This window comes from Anomaloglossus baeobatrachus, chromosome 3 (genome assembly GCF_048569485.1).
Source record: "Anomaloglossus baeobatrachus isolate aAnoBae1 chromosome 3, aAnoBae1.hap1, whole genome shotgun sequence".
Classification (NCBI taxonomy): domain Eukaryota; kingdom Metazoa; phylum Chordata; class Amphibia; order Anura; family Aromobatidae; genus Anomaloglossus; species Anomaloglossus baeobatrachus.
The window spans coordinates 97420382-97436644 of NC_134355.1; positions in this window are offsets into that span (position 1 = coordinate 97420382).

The following is a 16263-nucleotide window of genomic DNA, read 5'->3' on the forward strand; positions in this document are numbered from 1 at the left end:
TTATACAAGCACATACAATAGGATCATTGTGGACATTACTCCACCCATCAATACTTAGGTTAACAATTTTACCCTCCAGAGCTGTTGCACATTGCTCCATTTCTCTGTCATACACTTGATCCAGCAGTTTCCCTGCAACATCAGCTCTGCTGGGTGGACTGTATCCTGGTCTCAGTGACTGAACCATATTAATGAAATGTGGGTTCTCAGTCAGACGGAAAGAAGAGTTCGTTGCATAAATAAACTGGGCAATTTTTTCATCAATCAACTCTTTTTCTAATCTGCTAGTTCTTATCACAAACCTATCTATGGTGGTTCCAGGAGGTAAAGGCTTTTTCTTCATTTTGGGTGATGGTGATATGTGGCTGTGGGTGTCTGATGATGATGCTGCTGCTAATGAAGCACTATCCTGGATGGATAACTCTGAAACTGTAGAACAGGATGATGGTGATCTTGGAGGTGGATAGTTTCCAGAATCCATGAATTCCCCTAAACAAAAAAAGTCAATGCTGTTATTTTATTGTTTATTATACAATTTCTGCTTATTGTACACAACACATCACTGCCCTTGCCCCAAAAGGAATATTTGTTTTTCTTCGTCGCTCCATTGGGAGACCCAGACGATTGGGTGTATAGCACTGCCTCCGGAGGCCACACAAAGCATTACACTAAAAAGTGTAAGGCCCCTCCCCTTCTGGCTATACACCCCCAGTGGGATCACTGGCTCACCAGTTTTCGGCTTTGTGCGAAGGAGGTCAGACATCCACGCATAGCTCCACTGTTTAGTCAGCAGTAGCTGCTGACTATATCGGATGGAAGAAAAGAGGGCCCATATAGGGCCCCCAGCATGCTCCCTTCTCACCCCACTGGTGGTTTGTAAGGTTGAGGTACCTATTGCTGGTACGGCGGCTGGAGCCCACATGCTGTTTTCCTTCCCCATCCCCCTGAGGGGCTCTGAGGAAGTGGGATCTTACCGGCCCCAAAGCCCTGAGGCCGGGCTCCATCCACAGACCCATTGAACCTGCTGGATGTGGAGCGGGAGTGCCGTTCAGGGACATGGCCCTGCACCATTCAGGTACTCTGTGTCCCCGTACACACAGGCACAGCACACTCCAGACTTGCTGGGTGTGCTAGTGCGCCGGGGACAGTAAAGGGTTACAGTCACTGCAGCCTAGCTGAGTGACTTTATTTATTGGGAACTACCGCGCCGGACGCTCCGGGAGCGGCGGCGCGGCTGGGACTTGTAGTGCGCCGGGGACTTAGCGCCGACCGCGCTTTTACGGCGGCGGCGCTCATAAATCCAGTCCCCGGCTTTTGCGGCCTAGCTCAGCTTCGTTCCCGCCCCCACCCTGTCAATCAGGGTAGGGGAGAGACGCTGTACAGCACCGAGGGCTGGAGCCTTATTTACATGCTCCAGCCCTCTCACTAGACACTGTGGGACGCCGGTTTCCCGCTCTGACTTGGGGCACGCCCACGGCCCGCCCCTACTCACACGAGCTGGAGAAGGACGCCGGCAGCCATTCCTGCAGCCCGAGCTGAGAGAACGGACTCTGGGCAACCAACAGGAATAGGGCGACCACACACCCGCTTATAGGCGGGCGGTAAGCGGCACCTGGGGTGCTGACACTGAAATACCGCAGTTTGTCTATTTGTATTTAAGTACACTGCATAGGTCGCTATTTCGGGCTATATGCCCTCTTAGATGGCGACACATCAGCAGCAGGAAAGCATGGGTGCTACGGCACAGGCTTTCTATGCTGCTTGTATTGCACGTACTGAAGTGTTCATGTGTATTTATGCTTGTCTGCTATACACTGCACTGTACGGTCACTAGTCTTGGCTATATTCGCCATAGAATGGCTAGACTACAGCAGCAGAAAAGCAAGGGTGCTGAGGCACAGGTTTTTTTCTATGCTGCTTGTATTGCAGGTGTTGCAGTGTTCATTTGTACTTATGCTTGTATGCTATACATTGCACTGTATGGTCGCTATTCTGGGCTATATTCCCCTAGATGGCTAGTCTACAGCAGCAGAAAAGCAGGCTTTCTATGCTGCTTGTATTGCATGTGCTGCAGTGTTCATTTGTACTTTATGCTTGTATGATAAACATTGCACTGTACGGTCGCCATTCTTGGCTCTATAAGTCGGCAGCAGCATATAAGCAACACAGGCTTTCGATGCTGTTTTTGCTGCATGTGATACTGTTCCACGGCACTGCTCCCCATTGGGTGCAATGCTCCCCTGTAGCACTTGGTCAGCCGGGGTCTCTACTTGACGTGGCCAAAAGAACCACCTCTCAACCCTGTCCAAGGACAGGGACGGAGTTGCAATGGGATAGAGACTTGCAGTCCGGACAGGCCATGGGCAATCTGGATCATTGCTCCCTGGCCACCCTCACTTGGATTAAAAATCGGTGCTCCGGGGGGGGTCCCAGGAGGCTCTCTGTATGACGAGGTAGACGTAGCTCATCAGGACTTTGATCCTGACACCGCTCTCACTCCGGATACACCGGATGGTGACGCCATAAGGAATGATCCTATAGCGTCCATCAATGGAATGTTGGATCTTTTCTCCCTCAGCTCCCCCAGCGGAGGAGTCAGCTTCACAGCAGGAGAAGTCCCATTTCAAGCTCAAACGTATATTGAGTATTGTTCTGGCCACGCTGACTGCAGAGAAGCAGTCCAGGAACACCACGCTTCCCAGATAAGCGTTTTCTCCAAACGTATTAAGGATACACGTTATCACTTTCCCCCTGACGTGGTCAGGCGTTGGACCCAGGGTCCAAAGGTGGATTCTCCAATCTCCAGGCTTGCGGCTAGAGCCATAGTTGCAGTGGAGATGGGACTTCACTTACAGATGCCATTGACAGACAGATGGACTCTGGTTGAACTCTGTCTGTGAGGCTATCGGCGTGTCGGTTGCTCCGGCATTCACAGCCGTATAGGCACCCTAAGCTGTTCAGCTGTTCTTGCGCAGCTGGTCTTGAGCACAAGTACATCTGTGCCGCAGGGGCGTCCGTAAACTCGCAATGTCTGCATTGCGACTTACCCTATTAATGCTGTCCTGGAAGGACAGCCGAGGTTTCGGTCCTTCCCAGGCTCGGGCAGGTCCCAATTGTCCTCGTCCAAAAGGGCTGAAAAGCCTCAGAGGGGCTCAGCTGCCGGCCGGGCTCAATCACGCCCAAGGAAGGCAGCCGGAGGAACCGCTACCAAGGCGGTCTCCTCATGACTCTCAGCTCTCTCATCTTTCCGCATCCGCGGTTGATGGCAGACTCGCTCGCCTTTGGCGACATTTAGCTGCCACAGGTCACAGACCGGTGGGTGAGGGACAGTGTTCCCACGTGCACAGGACAGAGTTCTGTTCTCGTCCTCCGACTCGATTCTTCAGAACGTCCCCACCTCCCCACCGAGCAGATGCTCTTCTGCAGGCAGAAGGAGTGGTAATCCCGGTTCCTCTTCAGGAACAAGACACGGTTTTCCTCCAATCTGGTTGTGGTGCCAAAAAAGGATGGCTCTTTCCGTTCCGTTCTGGACCTAAAACTGCTCAACAAGCACGTGGAGGCCAGGCGGTTCCGGATGATACCCTCCGCTCCGTCATTGCCTCAATGTCTCAAGGAAACTTCCTAGCATCAATAGACATCTAAGATGCTTATCTCCACGTGCCGATTGCTACAGAGCACCAATGTTTTTTCTACATTTCATGATAGGAAACGACCAGCTTCAGTTCGTAGCTCTGCCATTCGGGCTGGCGACAGCCCCACGGGTGTTCGCCAAGGTCATGACGGCAGTGGTAGCAGTCTTGCACTCACAGGGACACTCTGTGATCCCTTACTTGGACGATATACTTGTCAAGGCACCCTCTCAAGAGGCATGCCAACTCAGCCTGAATGTTGCGCTGGAGACTCTCCAGACGTTCGGGTGGATCATCAACTTCTCAAAGTCAAACCTGTCACGACCCAATCACTAACGTATCTTGGCATGGAGTTTCATACCCTCTCAGCGGTAGTGAAGCTTCCGCTGGACAAGCAGCGGTCACTAGTGCAGACTCTCCTTCAAGGTCAGTCGCACTTCTTAAGACGCCTCATGCACTTCCTCGGGAAGATAGTGGCGGCAATGGAGCCGGTTCCGTTTGCGCAGTTTCATCTGCGTTCACTTCAATGGGACATTCTCCGCCAATGAGACGGGAAGTCGACATCCCTGTACAGGAAAGTATCCCTTTCACAGACGGCCAAGGACTCTCTGCAGTGGTGGCTTCTTCCCACCTCATTATCACAGGGAAGATCCTTCCTACCACCGTCTTGGGCGGTGGTCACGACAGACGCGAGTCTGTCAGGGTGGGGAGCGTTTTTCTCCACCACAGGGCTCAGGGTCCGTGGACTCAGCAGGAGTCCACCCTTCAGATCAATGTTCTGGTAATCAGAGCAGTGTATCTTGCCCTACTAGCCTTCCAGCAGTGGCTGGAAAGAAAGCAGATCCGAATTCAATCGGACAACTCCACAGCGGTGGCATACATCAATCACCAAGGGGGGACACGCAGTCGGCAAGCCTTCCAGGAAGTCCGGCGGATTCTGATGTGGGTGGATGCCACGGCCTCCACCATATCCGCAGTTCACATCCCCGGCGTAGAAAACTGGGAGGCAGACTTCCTCAGTCGCCAGGGCATGGACGCAGGGGAATGGTCCCTTCACCCGGACGTGTTTTCAGGAAATCTGTCGCCGCTGGGGAAGGCCGGACGTCGACCTAATGGCGTCCCGGCACAACAACAAGGTCCCAACCTTCATGGCACGGTCTCGCGATCAAAGAGCGCTGGCGGCAGACGCCCTAGCGCAAGATTGGTCGCAGTTCCGGCTCCCTTATGTGTTTCCACCTCTGGCACCCTTGCCCAGAGTGCTACGCAAGATCAGATCCGATTGCAGCCGCGTCATACTCGTCGCCCCAGACTGGCCGAGGAGGGCGTGGTATCCGGATCTGTGGCAGCTCACGGTCGGCCAACCGTGGGCACTACCAGACCGACCAGACTTACTGTCCCAAGGGCCGTTTTTCCATCGGAATTCTGCGGCCCTGAACCTGACTGTGTGGCCATTGAGTCCTGGATCCTAGCGTCTTCAGGATTATTCCACGGGGTCGTTGCCACCATGAGACAGGCTAGGAAGCCCACGTCCGCTAAGAACCACAGAACGTGGAGGATATTCTTATCCTGGTGCTCTGCTCAGGGAGTGTCTCCCTGGCCATTTGCATTGCCTACCTTTCTTTCTTTCCTGCTATCTGGGTTAGAAAAAGGTTTGGCGCTCGGCTCCCTTAAAGGTCAGGTATCGGCGCTATCCGTCTTTTTTCAGAGGCGTTTGGCACGCCTTCCTATGGTGCGCACGTTCCTACAGGGGGTTTACCATATCGTTCCCCCGTGCAAGCGGCCGTTAGATCCATGGGATCTGAACAGGGTACTAGTTGCCCTCCAGAAGCCGCCCTTCGAGCCTCTGAGGGAGGTTTTCACTTTCTAGACTATCCCAGAACGTGGCTTTTCTGGTAGCGGTCACATCTCTTCGGAGAGTGTCTGAGCTGGCAGCGCTGTCATCCAAGACTCCCTTCCTGGTCTTCCACCAGGACAAGGTAGTGCTGCGCCCCATTCAGGAGTTTCTCCCGAAGGTGGTATCCTCTTTTCATCTTAATCAGGATATCTCCTTGCCTTCGTTTTGTCCTCATGCAGTTCATCGGTATGAGAAGGATTTACATTTGTTAGATCTGGTGAGAGCACTCAGAATCTACATTTCCCGCACGGCGCCCTTGCGCCGTTCGGATGCACTCTTTGTCCTTGTCGCTGGTCAGCGCAAAGGGTCGCAGGCTTCTAAGGCCACCCTGGCTCGATGGATCAAAGAACCAATTCTTGAAGCCTACCGTTCTGCTGGGCTTCCGGTTCCTTCAGGGCTGAAGGCCCATTCTACCAGAGCCGTGGGTGCATCCTGGGCATTACGACACCAGGCTACGGCTCAACAGGTGTGCCAGGCAGCTACCTGGTCGAGTCTGCAAACTTTCACCAAACATTATCAGGTGCATACCTATGCTTCGGCGGACGCCAGCCTAGGTAGAAGAGTCCTGCAGGCGGCAGTTGCCTCCTCGTAGGGGAGGGCTGTCTTGCAGCTCTAACATGAGGTATTTCTTTACCCACCCAGGGACTGCTTTTGGACGTCCCAATCGTCTGGGTCTCCCAATGGAGCGACGAAGAAGAAGGGAATTTTGTTACTTACCATAAATTCCTTTTCTTCTAGCTCCTATTGGGAGACCCAGCACCCGCCCTGTTGTCCTTCGGGATTTTTGGGTTGTTTCGGGTACACATGTTGCTCATGTTGAACGGTTTTTCAGTTCTCCGATGTTACTCGGAGTGAATTTGTTTAAACCAGTTATTGGCTTTCCTCCTTCTTGCTTTTGCACTAAAACTGGTGAGCCAGTGATCCCACTGGGGGTGTATAGCCAGAAGGGGAGGGGCCTTACACTTTTTAGTGTAATGCTTTGTGTGGCCTCCGGAGGCAGTGCTATACACCCAATCGTCTGGGTCTCCCAATAGGAGCTAGAAGAAAAGGAATTTACGGTAAGTAACAAAATTCCCTTCTTCTTCATAACTGTACCAAATGACAGTAACATGCAGTAATAATAAGAAATATAATTTTTCTCACACATGACAGTTCAGTCTTTAGAAATAGGATTCAATAAAAATGTTTACCAACCTGAAGATCCTGCCTGTTCAGAAGTGTTTCTTTGGTCATCTTCATCACCGCACTTCTCATGATGTTGCCTCATTCGCGCCACCAGGCCTTGCATCTCTTTGTTGCATCGTTTGCATTTTGCACGCATGCCTGCCTTACCGATAGGCGAAGGAGCTTCATTAAAATATTCCCAAACTGGATCTCTTTTACGGCCTGCTGCCATTATAAGGAAAGAATGTAATAAACCTCAGATCGTACACACAAACAGATCCAGACTTGTGTGTCTGTGGCTATGCTGCAGTATTGTGCTCAAAGTTTCACTTTCATTTTCTTGTCTGCTTGCCCTTCCTCCTCCTCACACTTAGATTCACATTCTTCTTGTGTTGTGCAGATCTATTCCACTCCAAACAATCAGAAACATATTGTCTAACTTCTTGGACTTGGCACTGAAGGGGTTGATTCTGTATTCATAGGTTTGTAGAACAATAGGATTAAGGTCTTTTTCTCAACTCTGTTCATGATGTAATATTTTTGCCGTGAAGAAGAGGCTGGGACCTCTGCGGAGTCAAATTCAGTTTTGAGAACTGCGTAAGTAAAGCGAGCGTCTGTGATAATATAGGAGAGAAACTGCCCACTAATCCTACAGAAACCTCTGGAAGAACATGGCATTGTGAATGTTACACATATACAGCCTTTATTCTACTGAGTTAAACAACTCAGCTTTATCTCATGATGGAAGAACCTTTGGATGGTAAAATATTTTCCTCAAAAAGCAGTTTATTGAAAAAAATCCGATTTAAATAAAAAAAATCCGATTTAAATAAAAAAAATCCGATTTAAATCAAAAAAATCCGATTTTTTTTGTTTTTTTTTTTAAAAAAACATTGATTTTTATCCACCCTGGAAGGAGGCCTTAGATAACGTTCTGTTCTGGACCCGGACTTGACCTGAACCCAATGAAAGTCACTAATTGTGCAATTCGAGTCTTCACCTACATGCAGCCAGCCATAAACAGATAATTCCGGGGAGGGGTGTTTTTTTTGTTGTTTTTTTTTTATGTTTAGTGCACACTACTTCCGATCATGCTGTTGTTACCCCCAGTACGAGCCGATCATACACTGCAAGCAGATCACACTGGGCTGACCGCCGAGCGTACCCAAGCACAGCGATGCTCAAGTAAGTTGTTAGCATACGTAAAGCGCCTGAACTCTGAAATTGAATCCTCAGGTTCCCTCATCTGAGTGAGATTCCAACCAATGGCACCTGTTACCCATTGGTAGAATGTGACACTATTATCCCTAGAATGGATCAGCAGTGCACATGCTTGAATTCTCCATAGGGCTGCTGAGCTCTGCCCTTGGCCTTGATGAGCAACCTGGAGAAGCAGTTAAGTAAAAAATGCCCTATTGCAAATTGACAAAATTTTCCAATTCTCCACGGATCCCAGAGGACACCAATAAGTGTTCAATAAACCCCATTGACTATATTAGGGTCCATCCCATTTTTTTCATGCTGCTTGTAAGTTTTTTGGCACAATCTGTGCTGGAGGATCAACTCCAATATAAATGTGAATAAAGCTTAATTTTACAAAAATATGCAGGATAAAAAAAACGGAACCAATACACATCTGAGCAAACACTAAATATATATATTTTAGAATTCAAACCATTCTTGGCTGAACCTTTTGGGCTAAAAATGATACCAACATGGGCCAATAGGAACATGCCACAGTGAGAACATGCTATGAATGTGTTAGAAAAAAGTGTGAATGAGACATTGGAAAAAGATATATTAGTGCTACTATCACATTATGGATTTGTCAGTTAGAAATTTCCTACTATAATTACTGTAAAACTTCTCTATTACGGACATTTCTATTCTACTAAGACCTTCTTCAGGTTAAATGATCTGATGTCACTTTTATGGCTCATACCAGTGGCATAGCATGGTGGCTCAATTATATGGTGGGGACTGCCTTATGCCGTCTCTTTGAGAGAAAACCACACCTTGTCTACAGGATGCTGATGAAGTTGACAACTTATGCTAACTTAGGTATGTAGCTCCAACATAGCCTGTAGTGCATTACAAACATGTCACCTGTAGGGTTCACCATTGGTGCAGCCTGTGCAACCGCACAGAGGCCAAAGAGGTCAGAGGGCCCATTTCTACCTCCAAAGCAGGTGGGATTGTGCCTTATGATGAGTTATTGCAAAGGGCCCATATACTGTTCTTGCTCAGGGGCCTTCTTCAGTCTGTGTCCACATTGGGTCTCACAATTCGAGATGAGCAGTTCCATGGAGGTTCGGTTCATCAGCAGCCAAAGAGCCAAGCCTCCACTGGCACGAGCTTGAGCCAAACCCCGAAGAAAGTAACTGATTGGCAGTTTGAGTCTCCTCCCACATACAGCCATCCATAAGCAGATCACTTCCGGGGGAGGGTAGGCGGGCTTTTTCAAACATTTTTTTGGGTTTACGCTACATGTAATCGTGCTGATGTTACCCCCAGTGCGAACCGTTCAAACACTGCAAGCGGCTTGCACAGGGCTGAGCACCAAGCGTACCTGAGCATAGTGTTGCTCACGCAAGTGAAGTTCAGACGTAAAGCATCCGAATCCTTAACTCATACCTTGATTTTTTAAGTTGGTGTTCAGTTCGACAATCGAACCTCAGGTTTGCTCATCTCTAGTCACAATCTATATTCCTTATCAGTATGTCTTTGGAGTTTAGGAGGAAACCAAATTGTCCAGAGGTAACGCTCGCAAACACGGGGAGGACATACAAGCTCCTCGGTGGGATTTGAATCCAGGACTCCAATGCTGCAAAGCAACAGCGCTGCCCATAGTTATCTGTGTATCTATAAAACGTAATTCTTATTTGGCTAATTAGAGCCCGAAAAAAGCCTGACAGGATCTCTAGAGATCTACATATTGCAGTGAGCAATTGCTCAAATGCTATTTTCAGCCTGAAAACACCTACTAAGTCGCAGAATCAACATGTGCAAATATAAAATGATTTACAGAGTTTACCCAACATGGTTGCTATTGCCCAGAAAAGGCCATAGAGGCAGTGAAACATGTCAGGACAGCAATATGCACAGTAAAAGGAGATAGCAATAAGATGAGTAGTTTTTTAGGTTTGCAAAATATAGGATGCTGGCAGACGTCTTCATGGTGGTCTGGGCCAGGTGGTAAACATGGTAAAGTTGAACAACTCCAACAAGAGATCAAGTGTGAGTTATTTGTACTGTGTTCACTTGTATAGTCTTTAGAACCTCTGACTAAACCCACCATATATCATCACTGTGTGGTAGTAATATTACCCTTGGTTGTGGTTGTGACGGGGTATGCGACAGAGCAGTAAGGGACACCAGACCGATGAACAATCCAAGAAGATTTAATGAGGCAGGGAGCATAAAACATCCAATATCCAAATGGTTCTTTAGAGTCCACACAAAGGAAACAGATCTGGGGCAATCCGACGCCAAGGAGAATGCAACAGTCCTCAGATGCGTTCCCTAAATCCAGCAGTGTGGCAGCTGATTCTCAATGTCCAATCGTCCATGTACGGGCAAAAAGGAGCTGGCCTCAGCACAGGTCCTCGCCCTTCACCCAACAAAGCATCACTAAACTAAAAAACATGTGTCTGAATCTCCCACCTCTCCTTAGATCCACCCCCTTAACATTTGCTTCTTGTAGCTACTAGTTAGAAAGAAGTTCCTAGACACAGTTTCCAGAGATTGTGTACTAGGGAAGCCCCCTGCAGAGGAGAACAATATATATGCAACCCCCACCAAATCAAGGACAATAGCTACTGCTGAAGCCTGATTGCAATATGATACAGGCAGGGGGGATATAATGTTACAGTGGTATTGTGTTATCTTTTATTCGGTAACGGCATGGTCATCTGCTGAGGTGCCGTACAGTGCTTACAATCATTATGATTAAAACGAATTTGTCAGCAGGTTTTTGCTATACAGTGTGTCCACCCATATCCTGTCCACCACCATTAACTTGAGAATGGCGGCAGCTATAGTTATAGAAGTGGTGTCTAGGTATAGTAAAGTAGCCAAGCACTACGCAATGAAACTTTTTGGAAAGGGAACTCCGGCACACTGTATACCCCACAAGAATAGAAACAGGTTGCTTAATCAGGTATTTTTATTGATCAAAAATAACAGATGACACATGCATTTGTCCAAAAAAGTCGACGTTTCGGCCGTTGGGCCTTCGTCAGACTGGAATATTATCACATGTAAGGCGTAAGTTATCTTTTGGTATGTATATATTAGTAAGGAAAACGGACATATGTATGCCAGGAGAGCCCCTGCAAATGTGATATCTGTTGTATAGTTCTCTTCAGCAATTGCGATAATTGTACGTATACAGAGCTTTATTCTACATATGGCCGTGATGTCATGTAGATGGTCAGGCAGGGTAAAACATTCGGTACTAATGCAGGAAACAACAGTAGTGTGCTAATTCCGGCTGGACCATGTGCTACTCTGCGTGGAGCGTGTCTGGGTGATCCCTGCAATGAAACCACCTATTGCACCACCTGGTGGAAAACAACGGAGTTAGCATTTTTATCTCGAAAACGGAACGAGATAGAGAAAAAAAATTGAATTACAAAGTTGTAAGATTCAATACGAATCGACACCTGGGTGCTTTGTATAAGGGGAATATTTACTAGGGATCTGGAATAAAGTTCACACGTAACGCCATTTGTGGTTTTGCGGCTATGGGGATGGAGTCGCCGCTGCACAGTTCTTGCTACTGGGGCTGGTGTTAATGGCAGCCTGGATGTTCGACCCTCCGCCAGCAGGGCCAGGACCCAGAGGATAGGTGATGTAAATGGGTGTTGAAAGAAGGTAGACCACACACTGGTTGCAGTATCTGGTTCTTTTACTCACTTTCAGTTGTACTGGTCACCCGGGGAAGGCTGGTTCCAATCGCAAGTCCCCTTAGTCCCAGTGCGGGTTTAGTGATCTGGTGGCTTCTTTCCCCTGCACCTGTCTTTGGTTTTTGGGTCCCCGTGGCTTGGAGCAACTGGGGGTCCCCTGCTGGTTGACTTTTACAGCAGTCCGTATGACGGTAGCGTGAACCCTGTGGGTTTGGAGTCTCTGGTCCTGTCCTCGGTTCTCCCGTTGCCACTGTTGTTATGATTCAGTGACCGAGGAGGATCAGAAAAAGGACGAAAACTTGGAAACCCAAAAAATAACCAGAGTGGCTAGAACCTTAACGGACTGCAGACCTAATACTGACAAACAACTAGAAGTAGCCGTGGGGCGTGCCTACGATGACCTGGTCGCCTCGACTTAGCTAGAAAACGAAATATTCTTACAGAGAGAAATATTAGAAAAGCTAATCTGCCTCGGAGCAGTCTCCAAAGATATAGATAGCCCCCCACATGTAAAGACTACGGTGATATAGAAAAACACAATACGTAGCTAGAGAATAGATTCAGCAAAGATGAGGCCCAAACTATGTGCATAGGAAAGGATAGGAAAGAGCACTGACTGCAGTCGTAAATCCCTAGTAAATACCAGAATGCCTGATATTGAAAAATACTGAGCCTACACAGGTTCTCCTCACTATATCAGTACTCTGGTGTTACTGGGATCCAAGAAAAACACTTATATAGAGGAGGGACTGAATTTAGTACCAAGCATGACAAAACGCAATAAATAGCAGAACATGGAGCAAGGTACACAGACACTCCCAGTAGGGAATGATCCAACTCCACCAAGAACTCCACACAGGCAAAATAACAAGAAAGTGAAAACCATAAGCAGAGGTACAAAGAACAACTTATCTGAGAGGAGTTCTGATAGACACAGAGAAAGGGCTGGTTTCAGAATGTCCTTAGCACACAGGAGATACATTGCGTACCGCCAAGGAACAGGAAGAAACTACTCAGTTATATAAGCCCAGTCCCAATGGCCTGATTGCCATTCCTTCTCAGATGTCTGTTTCCCATTCAGCAAGTCAAGTGCACTACCAGCACTGACCACAAGAGGAAGCCTCAAACTGGAATCTAAGTCAAATGTATTCACAACACACTGTGTCCCAAACGTCAAGATCAGTGAGGTCCTTGATGGTCCCATCACTGTGCAGATTTTATCAGGTCTGCCTGGAGCTTTTGCCTGACCTAGGACTCTGTACTTCATTGGTGCGAAGTTCTGGGAGTGCTCCACCGTACTCCAGTTGCAACCAACCGCCTGGGCCCTCAGGTCACTGTCACACTCCTGTCAGTGCTTCCACTCTCTTTCACTGCGACTACAGACTGACTACTGTCTTACTGACTGTCCACTGTCTGCCCCTCCCACCTGATCGTTTAGTGGACTGGATTGGCTCCAACTCTGAGTGGCCATCCATAGGTCCAACCCTAGCCTGGTACCAGTCTATGGGGAAAAACAGGGATCACCTGGAATGTTTGGTTGTTACCGGCACTGGTCTTCTGGGTACCCTGGGGGTAGGTCCTGCATCCCGGTGGGGATGCAGTACATTGTAGCTCTCTGATGGTCTCAGGGGCGCTACACAGCCAGATCAGATCTCATGCTTTGCACTGACGAGGGGCAATCACCCCGAAACATTGTGTCTGCAAATTGAGGTTCTGATCTGGCCTAAATCCTAAGTCATATCTCAAGGTTCATTAAAGGGTCACTTTTAACTTTTAGGATTGCTACCTCCAATAGGTGGTACTAGAGTTCATCTACATCCTCACTGAAGAGAAATTTACTAAGATGTGAGTTACTATTTCAACTAAATCATTGTTTTATCAGTAGCAGATTATCTCTACAGGACTACTCTTGTGTCTCCTATTCAACTGCTTTGTGTAACTCCGCCCCCTCCACTGATTAGCCGTTGACTGTCAATGTGCAGTGTACACTGGAAGCTGTCAATCAGTGGTGTGGGTGGGGTTTTGCAGTCCTTAGCATTCTGAGCACTTCTAGATCTGCAGATTAAATAGCAAAAACCTGGTGACAGATTTCCTTTAAGATGGACCTCTGTCGTTATATACAGTGCTGGCCAAAAGTATTGGCACCCCTGCAATTCTGTCAGATAATACTCAGTTTCTTCTTGAAAATGATTGCAATCACAAATTCTTTGGTATTATTATCTTCATTTATTTTGCTTGCAATGAAAAAACACAAAAGACAATGAAACAAAAATCAAATCATTGATCATTTCACACAAAACTCCAAAAATGGGCCAGACAAAAGTATTGGCACCCCTAGCCTCATACTTGGTTGCACAACCTTTAGCCAAAATAACTGCGAACAACCGCTTCCGGTAACCATCAATGTGTTTCTTACAATGCTCTGCTGGAATTTTAGACCATTCTTCTTTGGCAAACTGCTCCAGGTCCCTGAGATTTGAAGGGTGCCTTCTCCAAACTGCCATTCTGAGATCTCTCCACAGGTGTTCTATGGGATTCAGGTCTGGACTCATTGCTGGCCACTTTAGTAGTCTCCAGTGCTTTCTCTCAAACCATGTTCTAGTGCTTTTTGAAGTGTGTTTTGGCTCATTGTCTTGCTGGAAGACCCATGACCTCTGAGGGAGACCCAGCTTTCTCACACTGGGCTCTACATTATGCTGCAAAATTTGTTGGTAGTCTTCAGACTTCATAATGCCATGCACACGGTCAAGCAGTCCAGTGCCAGAGGCAACCCCAAAACATCAGGGAACCTCCGCCATGTTTGACTGTAGGGACCGTGGTTTTTTTTTGAATGCCTCTTTTTTTTTCCTGTAAACTCTATGCTGTTGGCTTTTCCCAAAAACCTCTACTTTTGTCTCATCTGACCAGAGAACATTCTTCCAAAACATTTTAGGCTTTCTCAGGTAAGTTTTGGCAAACTCCAGCCTCGCTTTTTTATGTCTCGGGGTAAGAAGTGGAGTCTTCCTGGGTATCCTACCATACAGTCCCTTTTCTTTCAGATGCCGACGGATAGTACGGGTTGACACTGTTGTACCCTCAGACTGCAGGGCAGCTTGAACTTGTTTGGATGTTAGTCGAGGTTCTTTATCCACCATCCGCACAATCTCTCGTCAATTTTTCTTTTCCTTCCACATTTAGGGAGGTTAGCCACAGTGCCATGGGCTTTAAACTTCTTGATGACACTGCGCATCGTAGACACAGGAACTTTCAGGTCTTTGTAGATGGACTTGTAGCCTTGAGATTGCATATGCATCCTCACAATTTGGATTCTCAAGTCCTCAGACAGTTCTTTGGTCTTCTTTCTTTTCTCCATACTCAATGTGGTACACACAAGGACACAGGACAGAGGCTGAGGCAACTTTAATCCATATCAACTGGCTGCAAGTGTGATTTAGTTATTGCCAACACCTGTTAGGTGCCACAGGTAAGTTACAGGTGCTGTTAATTACATAAATTAGAGAAGCATCACATGATTTTTCAAACAGTGCCAATACTTTTGTCCACCCCCTTTTTATGTTTGGTGTGGAATTATATCCAATTTGGCTTTATGACAATTATTTTTTTTTTTCATTGAAGACAAAATAAATGGAGATATTAATACCAAAGAATTTGTGATTGCAATCATTTTCAAGAAGAAACTGAGTATTGTCTGACAGAATTGCAGGGGTGCCAATACTTTTGGCCAGCACTGTACATGCACTCTCTAGCTTGAGGCTTGAGGGACTCACTCTGATGTATTCTGCCACATTTGTATACAAAGGTTTATATATAATCCATAATACAACCACATATAGCCTGCTGTGGTCTTGTACTGTCCCTCTGGAGAGATGGAGACATGTATAGTTTACAATTAATAGTATATTCTGCCATACAGTCCCTAGACACTCCTTTTGTCTCAGTTCATTGTGCATGAGACAAATGGGAAATAAAGAATTACACAAATCAATGTGGCACTTCATTTAATAAATTATCACTTTGCTCCAATGGTCTCTTAACCCCTTGGGTGCTACAATCAGTTCAATGCTAATACCAATATTAGCCGCACATTATATGATGTTATTCCTTAGAAGATGATCATGAGTCTCTGAATTTTATACGCAGACCGTTTTACCTGGTTCAGCCCCTTTACAGTGAAGTGATATAATGACAAAATACACCAATAGAGATGGGCGAATAGTCAAATATTCGGGTTCAGCTTATTCAAACCTAATAAGATCTATTATTCCTATATTCATAATGAATAACAAACCCAATGCAAGTCAATGGGAAACTCGAATAATTTTCTGAAGGATCTTAGAAATAGGGTTGGGAAGGTTGTAAAAATGCTGAAATGAATGGAAAAGTGCTGAAACTGAATGTGAACAGCATGAGGAAGATGCCTGGATGCATTTCTGACTTGTATTTGGTTTCTAGGAATAATGTTGTCAGAGTATTATGTGGATTATAAAGCATGAGAATTATACTTACTAAGATTTCGTGGCTGTGACATTACTTCTGAGTCTGCTCATTAGATCTCATACATATGCACTGCTTTCCCCACCTACCTTCTGTGACAGCATCTGTGATTGGCTGCAGTCAGACTCCCAGTGTCTGTGATTGGTTGCCATCACAGTAGCTGTCTGGGGCGGGA